Source organism: Mus pahari, chromosome 14 (genome assembly GCF_900095145.1).
Source record: "Mus pahari chromosome 14, PAHARI_EIJ_v1.1, whole genome shotgun sequence".
Lineage (NCBI taxonomy): Eukaryota > Metazoa > Chordata > Mammalia > Rodentia > Muridae > Mus > Mus pahari.
The window spans coordinates 36,287,330-36,307,718 of record NC_034603.1 but is presented as its reverse complement, the minus strand read 5'-3'; the positions used below and the strand labels follow the sequence as shown (position 1 = coordinate 36,307,718).

Below are 20,389 nucleotides of genomic sequence, written 5' to 3'. Positions count from 1 at the left end.
GCTCCTGACTGTCCTCCTTCAGCCAGGAGATTCCATGACTGACTCAAAGGGAGTTCGAGACACTCTTGTTGGCAGCAGAGGAAAGGGAAAAGTCCCTGAAATTTCACCACAGGAAAACAGCGTAGAGATGGGCATGATGGTACATGGCTGTAAGTCCAGGACTCTGAGGTGGAAAGATGGTGAGTTTGAGGCCAGCCTGGGCTACATAGCAAGTTCCAGACTGGTCTTGTCTATGTAGTAATACCTGCTTTCCAAAAACAGAACAGAACAGAACAAAACAAAGCAAAACAAGAAAATAGAAGGTATTTGATAACATCATAGTACCCAAAGGTGTCCATAATGGTGTCTCTAAAGTCCCTTAGACTCTAGTTCCTCAAGAAGTGGATTCTAACTTCTCTGCCCTTAAACCGAGGCAGGCCAATGACCGTGACAACCCGTGGATTACAATGGAAGCAGCCTGCTTCAGCTTCCAAGGCTGGGTCATAAATGGCAAGGCAGTGACTGTCTCCTTTTGTACCTAGAGTTTGCACTGATATGAGGAAGCCCAAGAAACCTAGAGGAGAATCTGTGGGCACTTGGATCCACAGTTCCGTTTTCTGGATGTTTCTATCTTCCCAGCTGAGGTGTCTCCAAGTGCTGAACACATGACTGGCCCAGAGACATCACCCCGCTTCACCAAGTCAAACTCCCAACACCCCCAGAATCAATGAACTGGCCAACGTTCTACAGCGCTACATTTTGGGACGGTGGAATACACATACCAGGCATCGTGACAGAGACCAGGCCATGTGACAAGAAGCAGCTGTGCTACATGTTCAGAAAAGTTTGTGAGGAAACTCAGAAAGCCACGGCGCTGTGTACTAGGCAACTAAGACAGTGGCAGCAAGCCAGAGGTAGGCGAGCCCTTAGAGACTGTTCATCCTGTGCTCACCCACTCAAGCAAAACCCTTTCTTATCCAGCAGATACAGCCATGAGAACAGTGCTTGACGCTGTGGTAGACTCAAAGATGACTAATACACTCACTGTCCATCGCAAACATTGAGCTCTGCTCCTGCCCACGTGGATGTCACCACGTGGTAAGGACCTGAACAATCTCAACAGCACAGCAGGCATGCTCCTGCCTCTGGTGCCCTTGCTGTATCCTCTGCCTGGAGGGCCTTTCTCTTCTCCTGGGTTCCTGCTGGCTCACGCCTGCACCTCTTTCTAGTCTTTATATCCTCCTGCCTATGAGGACTCCTATGAAGCAGGTCCTGTCTCTAATACCCCATTCCACATCTCCATCAACGAGTCTCACGTATTACACATTTTATCTGCCTGTCTGTCCGTCTACTTGTTTGTATGTTTGCTTGTTTGTTTTTTAGACAGGATCTCACCATGTAGCCCGGGCTATCCTGCAATTCACTGTGTAAAGCAGGCTGGCCTTGAACTCAAGAGATCTGCCTGCCTCTGCTTCCTAAGTGCTGGGATCAAAGATGTGCGCCACATTTTATTTTTTTTCCCCCTGGGCTTTCCATCTTTCACTTCTTGTAGCCTCATTTAGAGTGCTCTTAGCCACTAAGAGCACCTGCTGCTCTTGCAGAGGACCCGGGTTCAGTTCTCAGCACCCACAAGACAGCTCACAACAACCTGGAACCAAAGTTCCAGATGCCTTCTTCTGATCTGCATGGACACCAGGCACACTTGTGATGCACAGATATTCATTCAAACAAGATGACCATACACACAAAATAAATAATAAATCTAAAGAAGAAGAGTTTGTTTTGTTTTGTTTTAAGAATGTAAGCACCAGGGGCTGGAGAGATGGCTCAGTGGTTAAAAGCACTGACTGTACTTGCCAAGGACAGTCCCAGCACCTATGTGGAGGCTCACAACTATTTGCAACTCCAGTTTCTGGGGATCTGATGCCTTCTTCTGGCCTCTTTGATCATTTCACATGCATGGTACACAAACATGCTACAGGTAAACATTTATATGCATAAAACAAAAATAAACAAATTCTTGATTTAAAAAAGAATGCCAGTACCAGGTACCCTTAGAACAACGCCTGGCACATTGGATGGATGAATGGATGGATGGATGGATGGATGGATGGGCAGATGGATAGGTAAAATGGCAAAGAAGTCCAAAAGAAGACAAAAAAGGTAGAAACACATTAGAACTGAGACAGTACTTTTCTTCCCTGGGTCATAAAGCCAGAGCTGAGGTCTAGGGATGGCTAGGACTTCAGTTTGAATTAGAAGGTATACCAGAATGAAATTAGACCTTTAAACCAAAATTAAACGGCCATGCTTCCTGCTTCTCTCATCTCCTGGAAGATCACAGAAAATGGTGGAAACTGCTGTCTTTGATTCTAACCACAGAGCAAGCGTTTACAAAACAGAAGTGAGAGGCAAACAGGGAGGACATGACCACATCACCCTAGACCTTGTAGTACTCACCGAAGACAATGCTAGGTGCAGAAAATGAGTCACAGATTTTGAGGAAGCAGATTTCCAAGAGGCTGAGACTTGAGAGGAAAGAACACTGAAAACCAAAGCCATGTCATGCAAGCATGTGGTGTCACAGGGAAGGGGGGAAGGAAAGGGAATGTAAAGGAGCCAGTGGGACTTCCTGGGCCTTAAGTGCAGAGGGAAGCCAGGACCCCAAACAAGAATGTGCAACTACACTGTAGGCGTGTTACAAAGCAAGGTTTGAGAATGACGTGGAGGACCCTACAGAGGGCCTGCCTGGTTGTTCTCAAAGTCTAAAGCAGATGTCTACCTCTGGCATTAGGAGGTGCTATCATGAAATTGGATCTCCAGCTTCTTTGAGGGGAGCCATTGGAAATGTATATTGAGGGTTTATGACATGATGAACCTCCCAAGACTTTGAGTTCTCCAATTTCCATGGTTCAGGGGAAGAGTGACCCCTGAGTAGTTATCACATAATGTCACAGGAACAACAATGAGAATTTCCAAAAAAGATAAACAAACCCTGTAGAAAAAATGGACAAAATACTTGAGCCTATAACTCAAGAAAGTTGGCCTCCAAATACAAGAAGAGTCACTCAATTTCATTAGTCATAAAGGAAATGAAAATTCAAACCACAATCCGATACCACTACACACCCAGAGATGTCTAAGGTGGAAAGCACGGGGTCTATGGGGCCTAAAGCATCAAGGGACCTTGCAGCTGCTGGTGGGAATGTAAGCTGGTAGGACAGCTTCCACCCAGAAATCCACTCAGTGGCTCTGCTACATCTGTGATCTCACCCTGTCCCAGGCTTAGGACTAGCAAAAGGCAGTGTACCAGAAAGCACAGAAAAAGAAAAAGAAACAAACAAAAACATCCAAAATGATCTTCAAACTAGAAATGACCCCAAATTATTCATATTACCATTCATAACAGTAGCAAAATTACAGTTATGCAATAGCAACAAAAAATAATTTTATGGTTGGGGCAGGTCACCACCACATGAGGGATGTAGTAAAAGGTCACAGCATTAGGAAGCTCAGAGCCACTGCTTTAAAACATCTGGCTTGACCACCGTAAATGAAGTTGTCTGGGCTGGGAATGGCAGACTCTGTGAATGGTCTCTGATGACAGGCCAAGAACAGAAGAGCTTATGTAGTGGCCATGTAGAGACATTGCTGAATTGTGACCTGGTGAATAATACCCTTGACTTGGGATTCGCAGTTAGCAGGAGCCATAGGGTGAAGTTAGACTGAGGGGCGTGGGGTATGATACAGAGCAAATGATCTGAAGTGGTGAGGATGAAACCCAGGACATTTCGCACCCTTAGCCAACACTCCACCACTGAGCCTAGCCCAGGCCCTGCTGCTTATACTACGCTTTGGGTTGTAGGTGTGGATAAATTCATCTCAGACACCTAGAGAAAAGGAAACTGCTACTGACGATCTAAAAGTGGAGAAGATGAGAGATGTGTGAGAGAAAGGCAGAGAGAAGAGGGGGTCAGAGGGAAAAGGTAGAATCCTGGAAACCCAGTCCCAGAGTCCACCAGCTCACAGGCAACATTCTCTAGGAATGGTTGAAAGGCAGTTCAAGAACACATTGGGAAGGATTTGTTGATTTAAAATAGGTAACAAAACAAAGCAAAACGCTACAAAAATAATGCTTCTGAATTGTAGCAAGTCTTGTAACAATCCGGGGATACTATCAATAAACATGACTGAAACATGATTGAAACATGATTGAAACATGATTGAACGTGAGCTCTGTCTGGTGGTTTGGTTGCTGATTTAGTTCCTTGATGATTTAGTAAACTCACCCAAAAGTATTGAGCATCTTTACCTGTAGGGACATCAATCATAAAATACCAGAGACCCCTGCTGATGGACCCATATGGAGCGCCATCTGTGCTAACATATACAAAATCTGAAATGACATTGCTTTGTACATAGGATGTACAGCTTGGTGGCATGAGGTGCTTTCACATCGTGAGCAGCCATCCTTCCTCTCCATTGCCTGCATGCTTTCATCTTCCAGCACGGAACAACATACATAGTCCACACTAACTCTCTTTCCCCTTCCTCTCTGCCTCTGTCCATCTCTCGTCTCCTTCCATCCCTTGGCTTTGAGAGCTGTGGTTAGCTCACATAAATGGAAGCAAACGATATTCTTCATCTGTGCTTGGCTTATTATACTTAGCATATCTTCAAGGCTCATGAGGTTTGTAGAGAAGGTGAGAAATTGCAGCCCCTCTTAAGGCTGAAGAATAGCCCACGGTACATACACAATGTATACATTTGCCTATCTATGGTCACTTGAGAAGATTCTGTCTTTTGGTGCAACATGTCATTTTTTTGATGTGTGTTGTGGGTGTTAAGTGAGCATGTTTGTGTGTAAGTGCACACACAAATGTGCCATAGCCCATGTGTGACAGTTATAAGGTAACATTAGGCATTGGTCCTCACCTTCTACCTTATTTGAGACAGGGCTTTTCTCTCTAGCTTTACGTACACCAGGAGAGCCCCTGAGCTTCTAGGTTTTACCTCCCATCTAGCTGTGGGGCGCTGGGATTACAGTGCACCTGGCTTTTCACAGATTCTGGGGATTCAAACTCAAATTCCCATGCATATGCACCAAGTGCCTTAATCTCCGGGCTTCTCCCTGGCCCTCGTGTCATTATTTACTCAAAGTTTTTAACGGGCTCTGAAGACATGTGTTCTGTGGCAAGAGCAATGAGGTTTATATGTCAGTGGGGATTCACTCACATGAGTAGATTTCCAATACGACTAAGACTCTGCTTGGCCTTCTTCACCATGCTCCTTTTTTCTCTGATAATAAGTTTCAGAAACTGGAGGCTGCAGTTCCCAGCCACCCTTGTGTGCCCACTGGAGTGTGAGCAGACACTGAAGACAGTGATTTCCCAAGCACACTGTTAAAAGGTTCGCATCCTACCCTTCCCTGCCCTCCTCTTGCTGGCCAGAGGGACAATGTGATAGCCAAAACAGCCATCATGGACCATGGGATGAAAGCTACGAGTAGAGAAAAGAAAAAGGCACACGGTAGAGGGAAGCTTGGTTTCTGACCTGAGAGGCTGTCATTAACATGTGGCTTGCTTACATGTAGCTGTTGTATGAGAAGGAAATAAACCTCTTGCTTGTTTAAGCCACCAGCAGTTTGGTTCTCTTCCTATACAACAGACAAGCAATGCACTAAGGTGAGTCAGAAAACAATGTTTTTGCTTATCTGTTACTGTGTCATTTTGATACAAACAGTGGACTTTCCCAGATTTGTAGAGTATGATTATGGCATGACCTTAAATGTGTACCCAAAATTCCCTTGTAGGAGACCAGCTCATAAAGATCTCCACAGAGGTGGTGTCTTAGTCAGGGTTTCTATTCCCTGCACAAACATCATGGCCAAGAAGCAAATTGGGGAGGAAAGGGTTTATTCGGCTTACACTTCCATACTGTTGTTCCTCACCAAGGAAATCAGGACTGGAACTCAAGCAGGGTAGGAAGCAGGAGCTGATGCAGAAGCCATGAAGGGATGTTCCTTACTGGCTTGCTTCCCCTGGCTTGCTCAGCCTGCTCTCTTATAGAATCCAAGACTACCAGCCCAGAGATGGTCCCACCCAACTAAAGCTCTTTTCTCTGTGATAACTCCAGCTGTGTCAAGTTGACACAAAACTAACCGGTTCAGGTGGTATCAAGTTTCTAGATGGGCTGCTGCCTGTGTGTCACCTGTTCTAGAGGCTGGGTAGTGACAGGGACTCAAGGATTTTTCAGGTCAAGTGTTCTTAGGAACGTACAGAGTTGGCCAGGCAGTACTGAAGCAATTCTCTGTAGAATAGTTCCTATTTTAGTAACAGAGTAAAGACCATCCACAACTGACCAATAAGAAGGTACCACGAAATAAATAACATTTCACAATGACTTTTCCTCCCTCTGAGACAGTAAGCACTTCAGTGAAACTGATGCCCCTGCCCACCTTTACCTTCTGAGCCAATCCGAGGAGTTCAAACCCCTGGGGAAAGCAATCCCCATCTTTGAAAGGAGCGTGAGAGAGAAGATGCTACTCTCTGAAGAGACTGAGCTCTAGGTTCAAGGTGGAAGTATGGTTATCACGCAATGAAGGCCCCAACCAAATCCTTCAGCACTCCTCCCATTCCCCAAAAAGGAGCCTGGGGACAGTGGAATTTAGCCTTGGCCTGCCAAAGGCATTCTCTGCCAGCTATATCCATCCCAGAGGGCAGCTTGGGGCCTTGGGGCAAAGTGGAACATAAAAGGAGGAATGACAGTCAGCGACATCTATGAGACATCCTTATCTGACGCATCAGTGAGTTGTCCATTGAGGGTTGTGTCTGTCAACTCCACGTCCCCATCTGGCTCAGTACTTTTTGGAGCAAACTTTTGATGAAACTCCAAATAGTTCACGCTTGGCTCTGGGCTTAGCCTCACAGGTCAGAACTGTGAGCTTTTTTGATTGGTTGGGTTTTTGTTTTTTTGGTTTGTTTGTTTGTTTGTTTGTTTGTTTTTGTGTGTGGTTTGGTTGGTTGGTTGGGTTTTTTTGTTGTTTTTTGTTTTTGTTTTGTTTTTTTTGCATCTGCAGGCTGCTTTGACTCTGATTTTTATCTTCCTCAGGGTCCTCAGGTCAGCCTCTGTCTCTCCCAATGAGGAGCTTGTTTTTCAATACATCTAAAACTCATGGAAATCCTCCTGCCTCAGATTCCCAAGTACTGGGTTCACAGGTGTGTGTCATCCCAGCCAGTGACTGGATATTTTTATTAACAAGTCCTTTAAAGCCACACCCTTATCATTGCTTCCCCGCCCCCTTTACAGTTCATAGCAAATGTTCTTACACAAACCGGCATCCTCACGTTGTAACCCACAGTCCAGCCCGTCACTGTCAAGGTTTTCACGCCTCAGCCCCAAAGCTGGGTGGCTCATATGTTCCATCCTTTCTCTGGTGGGTTCAGAGAAATAACACACTGTGAAAAACAGCCTTATATCTTTAAAACTGAGCTGTGGTTTGGGTCTCTCCCACTCCAGAGGACCACGGGGGGGGGGGGGCATTCCTATCCCCTTGGCCAAGAAGATCTAAAGAACCTTCCAGGATCTTTCCAGATACTCATTTGTATCTGGGGCCAGTGAGGGGACTCTGGACATGAGCTCATGTTCTTTACAAGTGGCACAGCAAGGGAGCCAGGCAAATGGTTGAGTGCCCCAGAACTGCCATGTCCCGTGAGGAGACCATAGCAGCCTCCTCAGGCCATTGAAGCACAAGCAGAGGTGGTACTCTCCATCTAGGTGGACCCCAAGTTAGAAAGAGGGGTTCTGTCTTTCCAGAGAAAGCCCTCTTCCCTCTCCAAAGCGCAGCTCCCCTTCAGAAAAAGCAAGGCTTCTGCTTAGCCTGTGACGTGTTGGTCATCCTCACACGACGGCCATAGTTTAGATTCCCTGGGGCCCACCTAAAAAGACAGCACAGCAGTGCGGAATCCCAGCAGTGGGGAAGCAAGAGACAGGAGGATGCCTGGAGCACACGGGTCAGCTAATCGTGCTGCACTGATGAGGTTCAGGTTCAGTGCGACACCCCATCTTACCGGAAAGAAGGTGAAGAATAATAGAACAACAGAGGAAGACACTGAACATTGGCGTCTGGACTCCAACAGCATGTGGACATGCACATACATGCAGACACACATGTACACATGTACACACATACAAACATGTACACAGGCACATACCACATGCAGAAAGAATGAAGGAAAGAAAGCGCAGAAGATGGGAGAGGAAGCAGGGGTCGGGGTGGAGAGGAGGAGGGAGGGAAGAGGGAGAGACTAAGAAAGCAAAGGATGATGACAAAGGAATCTCGTCCTCCCTCTATGCTGATCCGTGGTGCCCTCCGGGAATCCGAGCAGAAGGCCTGCTTTTGTTCTTGTTCTAAAGAACCTCTGTCACACTACAGGGCTACATCTATGAAAAATGCCTTCAGGTTTTTCCCTCTAAAAGGGCAGTATATAAAATAATCATAGTTAGTTATAATGTCTTCTTCTCAATTGAAACACAGGCATTCTTTATCTCCCTTAACCTGTCCTAGGTCAGGCAGACCAGGCACCCCCAGAGTTGTCTAAAGAATCCCCAGAAATCCCCCCAACCATTTCTTGTCTCCTCCTGAAAACACTGCTCCCAATTGCCCCACAGCCTACTTGGTAGGTGGGACAGGAAGGCCCTCAGCCTTGTAAATACTGTGTTGCAAACAGACACTTCCCCAGCCTCCTGTACCCAAACTGTCACAGACTGGGGCTTGTCAGGGGTTGGGGAGAGGCTCCTCAGGACTTCCCCATCCCACGCACCCTCAGGAAGATCCCCAGAAGAATCAGCTCATGCCTCTTGCTGGAGCGAGGGCCTGAAATGGCACCAGAGGGTATCTACTTTGTCCTGTTTCTGGAAGGCACAGACACGGGTGTCAGAACCTGTCAGAGCCTCCAGGAAGCCAGTGAGATGCTTGGAAGGTATAGCTCCTGAGAGAGTTGCAGAGAAACCCCCAGGAGAGGTCAAATATGGGCAGTTCAGCCTATCAGTCAGTCAGCCCCTGACGGCTGAGGCTCAGCTCTTCCTGTGCTGGCTGCTTCGTGGAGCCTCAGCCACTACTGACTGAACACAGCCAAATACTGCTTCTCCCACAGCACTGGGGACTCAGGAGTGAAAGAAAGGGCTGGAAACCATTCTTTAGCAGGAAAGGCTGAGGGAGCAAGAATACCTTAGGCCTTGGGGGGAGAATTTGAGAAGAGGAGAATTCATAAAGAACACAGTGTCACTGTACTGTATCCTACGGAACACCAAAGTGGGAATGCTATCAAAGTGTTCCTCTGGCAGGAGTGATGAAGCTTGCTTGCTTCCATGGCTCCTGGTAGGGAAAGGAAGAGCCTGTGACAGAAGTCCTCCACAGGTACACAGGGATGAAGAACTCGGTGGACATCAGAGGAAAGGATGGGGGGGGGGTCAGAGACAAAAGGGCTGTGGATTAGGGAGCGTCATCACAGCGGGACCGCATGGAGAGAAGGGCATCATGGGAGAGGATGCCCAGACTTCAGAGCTGGAGTCGGATTGCAGAAGAGACAGCAATGGGGAAGTCCTCGGAGGAAGTGTGTTAGGTTCCAGATGTGTGCTCACAGTCAAACAGTGCATCCAAGGGATAGCAGCCTGCATGTCCTTAGAAACAAGGGCTGGGATGAGAAAGAGAAGCGTGTCCGGGGAGAGAGGGACCAAGGACAGAAGGAGACGCGTTGGTCAGAGGCGTGAGTGGCAAGGGGAACAGCAGGTGGCCTCAGATTCCTGTAGAAACTTCCAAGAAGGAGACCCAGTGGCGCATGCGTGTGAATCCAGGAGGGTCACGGAGTTAGAGTCACTTTTGAGGGGATTGCTCAGCTTTAAGATCAGAGTATCAGTTCCCACAAGGGTGAATCCAGAGAGAAGCCTAGAAACGTCCAGGTCAGAATCCTGGTGTCAACTGGTCCAGGAGGCAATGGGCTTGGGGAGATGAGGAGGACACTATGAAAAAAGATTGACTGTCACATCTTCTGTTCCCTCCAGTGACCTGAGTGCCACCCCGCAGTTCTATACACCCCTAAGCATAGTCATGGCTCTGAGCATCCAGTTCTTTTAAAACGAATCTCCCAAGACGTCAGTACAGAAACAAATGTAAATTTCAAAGGCTTATGAACTATTGACTGGAAAGCCACACAGTCCAGAGGCCATTCACTCCTGGCCCACCGTGGAGGGCCTGCGGCTTGGTTATGAGAGTTTGAGGGCCCTGCCCAGATGACTTTTAACAGGACTTAGTGCATCAGAGGAAGCAAAGAACAGAGGACCCCAAGCAGAGTCCCACACTCAAGCTTAGGATGTGAGAAAGATCTAGGTCTGTGGTGGGGGATGCCATGCGCACTGATGGTTTGGTTTTTTTTCAACAGCCAGGAGGAATGTACTGCGAGGTAGGGATGAGGGACTTTCGAGGTAACTGCGGGCTCTAGAATGTGTTCTCTCAAGCCCACCAGACTTCTTACTTTTTCAACTTTCAGAACAATCGTCTTGAAAAAAGAACGAGACATTCTTGCTACGCAGCTTAGGCTGGCCTCAAACTCAGAGCAGTTTTCTTACAGGCGTGCACCACCACTCTCAGACAGAACGATCCTGTACGTAGCCGGACACGATCCCCGAATGGAAAGGAGCAGAGGTATCTAACACCTTTCTCACAGCTACCATGGCCGTAGGAGTATCAGGCATTTCCCCAGAATCTTTCCACCCATAAGGAGATGGCTGTCAAAATGTAATCTGGTCTGACTTTCTCTAAGATCTTCCTTGAAGTGAGCTAAATTCTATTTCCTCTTCCTTTTCTCTCGCTGACCCCTTTCCCATGCTGTTCACCCTTCTCCAAAGGAAGCTGCCCTTCAGACATCTGAAGACAGGTGGCACCTCACTCTTCTCCTCTGCTTAGAGAAAACTTTGATTTTTTTTTTATGATAATTTTACATCATGTCCTCACCCACCTTGGTTACCTTTCTCTGGGCATAACACAGGCTGTTGTTAATCAGCATTCCCATGAGGGGAGCAGGGAGGGCTGAGTTACACTCAGAGGAATGGCTTCTGTATAAGCTGAAGGGCATGTAAGGTGAAGAAGGCACAGTGGCTGACTGTCAGAGTCAAAACCCAGAGCTGACTCTTCAGTGTTAGCTATGGGTGGCTGGGGATTACAGGTATGCATCTAAGAGAACTAAAAAGCCGAGGAGAGATGATCATAGAGAGTGGGACCCAGGAGCAGGGCACCACAGCACCTGGGCAGCTCTCATGACTGTCAAAGGACACACCTGCACTGCCTTGCTCTGCAAGCTGCCCCAAGGTACAAGAGATGAACTGCCTCTAAGTTCACCATCAAAGCCAGCATACTAGAAACTAAGGAGATCAGTGAGGACCAACTCATTGTGAGAGGAGTAATTTGAATCTTAGATGTTCCTAAAGCTGTGTACGGGCTAAATACTTGGTCTCTAGTTCAGTGTTATTTAGATTAGGGGGTAATGGGACCTTTAAGAAGGGTGTGTGTGTGTGCTAATGGTCTTTCGCTTACACTTACAAAGGGACTTCGAGACCCCCAGAGTGTTCTCTTTATCCCTCTCCCTCCCTCCCTCCCTCCCTCCCTTCTTCCTTTCCTTCCTCCTTCCCTCCCTCCCCATTTCGGGCTTCCCTTCGCCGCCATGATGTAAGCAGTTTGAGTCTATCCTATGTTCCAATCATGACCTATTTCTTCACCACAGACTCAAAGCAGTGAAGCCAACCCATTGTAGAGTGAAAACTCCTAAATTCAGAGCCCGAGTCAGTCTTTTCTCTTTACGAGTTGATTATCTCAGGTGTCCGACAATGATGGGAAGCTAACATGTTAAGTACGGACTTGAAACTCCTAAAGAGGCTCACACTGAAGAAGAAACCTAATGCTGCACTCAAAAGAATAATTGAATTCATTCCAGAAATGCAAGGAAGGCTCAACGAGAGGAAGTTAATAATATGATGTGTCACATAATCCGACGTCAAAGAGAAAGAATTTTCCAGCATATGTTTAAAAATGTATTTGACAGCCTTAATATTCAGTCATGCTTTTAACATTCCTCGCAAATGAGCAATGGAAGAAAGAACCTTTCAAACATATTCCTGCTAATGTGTCACCACCACAATCGAAGAAAGGAAGTCCCAAAACAAGCCAGTCTCTAGGAACACAAGGGTTTGCAGACATGGCTGGCAAAGACCTGATAGTGGCCATTTCTTCTCTGTCCCCTAGTCCTAGCTATAAATCTGGTGCCCTGGCTGGGGACCCAAGTGGAAGCGCTTCTTAGCGGCATGTTATCGGCAAAGGCAACACTCATCTGCCATCTTAGAAACAGGTTGGAGTCAACTCTTCACAAGCATTTCCAGAAGATGGCAGCTGGCACAGCAGCACGTGACTGTGATCCCAGCACTCAGGAGGTACTCAGTACTCAGTACCGAGTGCAAGTTAGAGGCCGGTCCGAGCTGCGTAGTGAGACTCCACATTAAAAAACAAAATGCAGACGACATGCCCAGTGTGAGCCCACGGAGTTCAGCGGTCCCCTACCACGTGGCCCAAAGTCTCACTAGAGAGAGGGTCACTAAGGTCGTCCCTGTGGTGCCTTCTAAAGTATTCATTACCCATCTCCACGTGCAGCTTGCCTCCGATAACAGCTGCCTTTCCTCACTGCATAGAGATGATTGTATTCTCACAGTTTACTAAGCTGGGCTCTTTGTTGGACTATAGAAATCTAAGAAGACCCTGGAGTTTTATGTAAAAGAGGTAGTGTATATGTGTGTGTGCTTGTGTTTACATATACATGTGTGCTTACTAACTAGCCCTTCCATCCGTGTTTCAGAGGGACCCACTACCTAGAGCACTGTTTCTCAACCTGTGCGTTGAGATCCCTTGGGAAGCTGAATGGCCCTTTCACAGGGGAACCTAAGACCATAAGATCATAGGAAAACACAGGCATTTACATTACAATTTATAACAATAGTAAAATTAGTTGTGAAGTAGCAACATAAATAATTTTATGGGTGGGGTCAGCACAGCATAAGAAACTGTATTAAAGGCATTAATGCTGTATTAAAGGCATTAGGAAGGTTGAGAGCCACTGGCCAAAAGAGTGTTTGAAACTCTTCTGGAAGAGCTGTAGGTGTAGATGACGTGATCTAACTAATGCAGAAAACCCCCAGAAGAGGTTGGCCACGTCGACCACGTTGGGTGGAAGTGGCTGTGTGAAGATTTGCCTGACAAGAGCCCACACCACAGAGCCACACAGGAACAGACATTCAACCATACATCTGAGTGGATGCTGGGGTTCTTGGAAGACAGCTTTAGATGGAGAAAAAGGATCCATATTTCACGATACAGAGAATCAGGAGCTGGGTTTCTGAACATGGCAAGAACAGGGTGCCCAAGAGATGCCAGATAAAGGTGTGGCTTCAACGGGTAGGACTTGCAGTGGGTATAGACTCCCTGGGCTACTAACAAAACGCATGACCACAAAAGATCCTGAGATGGGTGTGCTCTCCAGCAAAGACCAGAGAAGAAGAGGGAGTCTTCCCCCAATGCCACAGAATTTAAGACCTTGATGTCCACAGAATACACCTTGGAATCAGGTAAGCGGAGAGAGTATTCAAGGAGCCCTTGGTCCATATCAGAAATAGAACCGTCACTACTATTGGTTGTAACATCTATTTTCAAAAGATGAAACCCCTCATAATCATACATACATCCCAAGTTATTGGGAGGCAAACTCAAGAGAGAAGATATCCACAGAGCCATAAGCAAGTGTCTGTCAAATGCTCGTTTTATTATTACCATGAGTGTTATATCTCTCAAGTCTCAAGTAAACTATGACATAACCCTAAACCCCAAACTCCCTTCCTGTAACCCCACAGCAGCATGCCTTTCTCACACGTATCACTAGATGATTTCTGTGCCATGGGTCTTGAACCACTAGACCACATCTCCTTGAGAACAGGAACCATGTTGCCCTCCTATGTCTGAGCCTGGACCATGACTATACACTGAACATGTTCCATAAGAAAACATGTCCCATAAGAAACTGCTTTGCTTCCATAGCAGGTTAGGCCTGCTCAAATGCCACACTGCCGCCATATAGTCAGGGGAAGTGACACTCAAGAGAGGCATCTGATTGTAATCAAGGCTGGGTGGCTGGGAGTGGAGAAGAGAGGTAGAAGCAAGCAAGACCCATAGGCTAGAATCCACCTTCAACCTTCACGTCCCAGCCCTGCCCACACCCCCATGAAGAAACCACACGGCTCATTTGCTTAGGTCAACACAATAACAAGACTCCAGGGGACACGAAAATGAAAAAGCACAACAGTCTCTGGGGACCCCACCCTGCTGGCCCTGACACTATCCTGCTTCTAGGCAGCCCCTACTAGGATTGCACACAGAGGGCTTCTTGCCTGGGAGATCCTAGGGAATCTCATGGTGACAGCTTGATGCCAGGCTGATCATGAACAGGCCATAGCTGTGTCTGTCCCTGATAATTTCCCCCATGGACCAGGGCAGTCAGTGCTATGCTGGGAGCCCACAGAGGGATGGTAGCTTAGTGTTACAGGGCGAGAGGAGAGGTCAGGGAAGATTCTGAAAGATGGAGCTTAAACCTTTCACCCAGGGAGGAACTTTCAGTTTACTCCGCAGGTAGAGGAAGGGAAGAGCAGTCGGAGGAGATGAAACAGTAGGTTCAAAGCCGAGGACTTCCTGAGCTTCACAAGAGAAAGCAGGAGGGTGGATGTAGGCTGGGGGTCGGAGGCCTTGATACCCTTCTTCGGACTTTTAGCTGAAGAATTTGGGAGTCTTCCATCATCATAGCAACAGGATGCAGGCGGCCCCCCTGAGGCCAACCTCTATTGGTCAGAATCTGGGACCCAAATGAGAGAGTTAGGAGACGCATGCTCTGAGCTATAACAGTTACCTACTTTCTTGTTTATCACCCCCATGTGATATCAGTGCCTTCATCACCCAGAAGCGTAGATTCCCAATGATCCAAAAGCTAGTTGCCAGCCTGCCTAGAAGCAAAACCACAGCCCACCACTGCGGCCTTCTCTCCTCTGGTCAAGAGCAGATGCTGGAGTCACCCCAGGTCTGGCACTTTCTGATTGAGTGGCTTCAGCACCCCATTTCCTTATCTGTAAAACGGGAGTGATAGTGACAGCTATCTCAGAGTGTGGATATCAAGATGAAAGGGCATGAAGCACTTTAGCACAGTATCCAACATACCACACAAGCATAGCCTTAGGGGGAGACGTCACATAGAAAAATGGAAGAGATGGAGGCAAATGCATCTGTTCACTTAAATTGCTAAACTTTGAGTGTGAAGTGGAGCTCAAGGCCAGCCTCAGCTACATACTGAGTCGGAGGCCAGCCTGGGGCACAGGCTGAGACTGTCTCAGAAAAGACATAAACAGAGCAGGTCAGACGGATGGCTTCCTGCCATGCTTGACAACCTGAGTTTATTCCCTGGGACTCACAGGGTAGGAGAGGACAGACCCCTTCCAGGTGCCCTCTGACCACCATATGTACCATGGCAAGCCTCCACGTGTACGCTCTCATCCACAGCCACAAATTAAATATCAAATGTTTTAAATAATAACCGATACATGGAAATAAAATGTGAGCCACATGTACATCTCCAAATTGAAGATATATCCTTATATGTAATATTCTTTGCTGCTCATCTGGGCCAAAGGTAAGAGCTCAAACATACACACGTATATACATAGCACACAGTTCAGCCCCTCGGTGGGGATGAATCTCTTTAAACATACTGAGTCTATGGGCTTGTAAGAGCTTGTAATAAACATAGTGGAGGGTCTCCCATGTAGCTCTCGTTGCGTTGTGTCCTTTCATTTCCGTCCTGACCCTGCAGCTCAGACATATACAGCCAGTTTTACAAATAAGGAGACCTAGGCAGACAGAGGGATGTCATATGCCTGACAGAGCCTGGCTGGACCTCAGGTCTCTATTCCATCTTACACCTTACCAAGCAAGCTCCCTCATCCAGGCTTAAGAACCCTATTTAAAATGTGTTTCACCTTAGAAAGCTGTACTGTACAATTGGGTCCCAGAGGCTCACCAGGCATTACAGGAGGACAGCTCTGCTCTGGGAACCGGGCCTTACCAGACAAAGAAAGCAAAGCCCAAAGCAAAGTGGACTGCCATTCAGAAAAGGCCTTCAGGTGAGTTGGCCTGCTTTTAGCCCTCCTGTTGCCAAAAGCCACCCCTCCTCTCCGCAGGAGGCTTAACTCACTTCACACCACATCCTGCTGCTTTCATCTCGCCTTCCTTTTCCCTCTGAACAGCCTCCTTCCTCCTACTGTCCTGAACTTCTTGCATATTTACCACCACCACCTTCGGATGGGCCATCATGCCAGCGCTACCGTGCACACACGTGTATACACTCACACACTCATACTCGCGTGTCTCCGGCGCGTAAACACAGTGCTGGGCGCGCAATTCCCAGCCGGCAGCCGCGTCTGAGAGTCACTAACTTTGGGCAGCCTGAGGCTCGGTGGAGGATAACGCCCCGGTCCTGATGCCAAACAACTCCTGTTGCCCACGTTCCCCCAGAGAGTTGAGAGCCAGAGACGGGCAGGTTCCTACACTCCAGAGCACACGGTGGCTTGTAACCCAACAGGAGACTGCACACACACTTGGCCGCATAGTTACTTAAATCTTGATGAACAGTCCTGGGACGCCCCTTCTGCCTCTGGGTTTGTCCCATAGGTTTGTGGGCCCCGGTCCCCTAGATGGACCTTAACTGTAGAACTAGAAGGTCGCCAACTGTCCAGCCTACCGGCTGCAGTTGGGGCACACTACTCCAGGATGGTCCCAACCTGCTCTGGCTGTGCTTCGAGCTTTCATACGTGTCCTCAGCACCCCCTGGCTGCCCAGCTACACACCTGCAGTCCCCGCTGGGCGCCGGGCGCCGAGCCCCTCTCCTGCGGCGACTCTCAGCAGTTGGGGTGAGGCCCCGACCACCGCTCAGCAGTTGGACCCGGGCAGCAAGTCCCAGCATCTGCCGGGTCTCTACAACCCTGGGGGGGGCGGGGCCTTCGGGGCGGGGTTTGGGGGCGTGGTCTGGGCAGAGCTAGCCGCCCAGCCGGGCTCTCTCGCCCTCTAGTGGCTCGACTGTGTCAAGCCGGTACATCCAGCCTAGAGTTAAGGACACAAAGCGAGACCCCACCTACTCCTGGGAACTACAAGCTTGTACCAGTAGTGAGTATCACAGCTCCCCAAGAGTAAGGTGAGGTTCCGTGGGGCGGAAGAGCGTTTTGTCTGTGCAGGAGGGGTGGGTGGGGGCTTCGGGGAAGGAGGAGAAAGAGGAAGCTCCGATGAGCTGCTTCCTTCTCGCATTGCGACCCAGCGCCCCACTTCCTCCTACTACTTCTATTTTTTCGGGTGCTCTTAACCCTTAAAAGGCCTGCACCCCTGATGTGCTGAGGAACAAGCACCCTGACTCCTCTATTCCGTCTACAGGAATCTTCCTAGAAACTTGCAGCCAATCTAAACTTCCAGCACTGCTTCCACAACCTCTGATATCACAACCCACCACCTCTACACGGTACCAGAGTCTCTCATCACTTCGGCTGGGTTCTACCTTCCCAGGAGTAGATCTAGACACGACCACAAGGTCATACGTTACTGTTGCTCAAAAGCCACAGCCCTACCTGAAAGCTAATGTAAAAAACCCAATGGTTTTTCTTTTCCTGACTCCCTAAATACCAAGAAAAAGCGACTTCCCCAAATAGACAGAAACAGAAAGTACCCTTTGGGCGGGCGCAGAAGTTGGAACTAGGTGGGAAGGGGCTCAATGCCCACCATGAGTCTTCTCCACATTGATCTCCATCCCATCTACCTGTTTATAGGTGAGGAGCCTGGCCGTGGGCAATGTGGTCCATACAACTGTCTCCCCAGTCTCTACTTCATTCACAGAAATGTTAACATTTGGAGGAGAGGGATGGAGGAGGCAGGCTTCACTGTAAAGAAGCAAACAGGATTGGCAGTATGTGCCCGGAGGAGAAGAAAGAGAAGAGCGCATTTCAGTCCAGGAATGTGCTAGAGACGTTGTGGAATGTTTGACTTCTTCTGCTTTCTTGCTGTTCTCAAAACTGAAGGCAGAATAAAGCTAAACCACCCACCCCCTGGAAGCTCAGAACCTCAGAAACCCAGCGATGCTGCCCTCCAATGGCACGCCCTCTTTCTTACTAGCAGCTGTGGCGCAGATGTTGAGTTTGAAATTGTCCTCCCTTCAACACTGGGGTGTGTTGTTGTCCCTGCAGGGCCGACCACCAGCCAGACCTCAAGAGCACCTGGCATCTTCTGGACAGAAATTAAAATGACAGCCACTAGAAGCACTGTCCCCAGTGCAGCTGGAAAGACCCACGGGTACCTCTGTCACTCGGTGGTGGAACCTGGTTACATTCCCACCCCTGTACAGCTCTGTTGTTTCCTCTTACAAACAAGGCTGTTTGTAAGTGGCCTGCTTCCCTTCGTTGTCTGATGTCTTCAGAGAGCAGCCTGCCCTGTTTTGACTTCCTCGTCTTCCATTTAGTCCACTATGTTCTAGAAAAAGGTCACCAGGAAAACCCTGAAGGCCGGATCCAGCATGCAAGTTCATGTGGCTTATTGTTGCCACCTTTCTGAGGAAACTCCCCTGGTCCCTGAAGACCCTTCACTTCAGACCTCTGTTTCTGGCTTCTTTTTTTGTCATCTTCCCTTTAGCATTCGTTGGAAGCCTTGCATGTTTGCAGGAGACGGCTTCTCTTCTCCCAGAGTGCTTGGGTCCATCTGTTCATCCCATTCAACATGAACTTCTCTCTTGAGTGGAAACCCTGTGCTTCTGGTGCTTCTGCACCTCTGTACCTCTGTCATCACTGTCAAGATGCCCTAGGATCTCATTCCTTCCCCACAGACTCCAGCTCCTGACAGCACCATGCAGAGGACAAAGCTTCCAACACAGGAAGCCTAGACAGCCAGCTCACATCCCAACTCTTAGCATGCTTTCCTTAAAGCCGTCTCATGGTGAACTGTACCTCAGCACATAGGACACAAGGCAGAGGTTTGTCATCTCGTCTTGCCCTTCCACAGTCTGATTGCCTCCCCTGAATAGATTATTCAGTCTATACTCATAACCAGACAACCAATCATGTCAGCTACCATTTATTCCTGGGAAGAGACTGAGCCCAGAGGAGCTGGGAAGAGAAGGCGACCCAGAGGGACAGACAAGAGAATTTGACAAAATGGGAACCACCGGAATCCTCGAGACTATACTTCCAAAAGAAGGAGGAGGAGAAAGAAGAGGAAGAAGAGGAGGAGGAGGAGGAGGAGGAGGAGGAGGAGGAAGAAGAGGAGGAAGAGACATGCCTCTAATCCCAGCACTTGGAAGTCAGAGGTAGGCGGATCTCTGTAAGTTCGAGGCCAGCCTAGTCTACACAGTGAGTTCCAGGATAGTTAGGGCTNAAGTTCGAGGCCAGCCTAGTCTACACAGTGAGTTCCAGGATAGTTAGGGCTATAGAGAGCGATCTTCTGTCAAAAAAAAAAAAAAAAAAAAAAAAGCAAAACAAGCAAACAAAAAGAAACAAATGAAGGAAGAAAGAAAGGGAGAAATGTTTGCTGAATTTCAGTCACTTCACATGTGGTGTTTTTGACATTGCCACCTGAAGGGACTAAGGAAAATGAGCTATCTGTTTTGCTGAATAACTTCCCGTCAGATCTACAACAGCCACAAGGAGAAAACAGAAACTTAGCAGTAGAGAAACCAGGCAGACACACCCTATGCCAACTGAACAAAACTGACGACATCATATGGAGTGACGTGATTCTAGGGACTGAGAATGGCATGTCATTTCTGAGATGTACGTGCCTAAAATGTTTTGCCTCAGTTTAACCATGGGGGAAAAAACCAGACTGACCCACACTGAGAGTCATTCTACAAAATACCCATCTCATGGATGAGGCACATAAAGATTGGGGGACCATTGTCACACAATACTTAAGCGTAATAAGAGATTCAAGATTGGGTCTTGGACCAAAAGAAGGAAGTTTAGTGGAATCAATGGTAACATTTGAATAAAATCTACTCACAACATCAAATATGGCCATGTTGGCATATGCTGGCAATCCCAACACTGGGCAAGCTAAAGGCAGGAGAGTAAGGAGCTTAAGGCCACCCTGAACTACGTAGCAAGACCCAGTCTCAATGCTACTGTATTATACTAGTCGTAAAATGTTTAATGTTTATTTTTATTCTACGTGTATGGGTATTTTGTCTGCATGCCTGTCTGTGCACCACACGCATGATGTACCCTCTCAGGCCAGAAGAGAGAGTCA

At 47.9% G+C, this 20,389-nt stretch overlaps 1 protein-coding gene across 1 annotated transcript in view; it reads right to left on the bottom strand.

Moving 5' to 3' along the window:
- Pik3r5 (phosphoinositide-3-kinase regulatory subunit 5) overlaps nucleotides 1–17,033 on the bottom strand; it is a 61,220-nt gene extending 44,187 nt beyond the window's left edge. The window contains exon 1 of the mRNA XM_021212858.2: nucleotides 16,960–17,033. The gene's annotated coding sequence lies outside the window, so the exon portion shown is untranslated. The remainder of the gene's footprint in view (nucleotides 1–16,959) is intronic.
- Nucleotides 17,034–20,389: the final 3,356 nt, after the last annotated feature.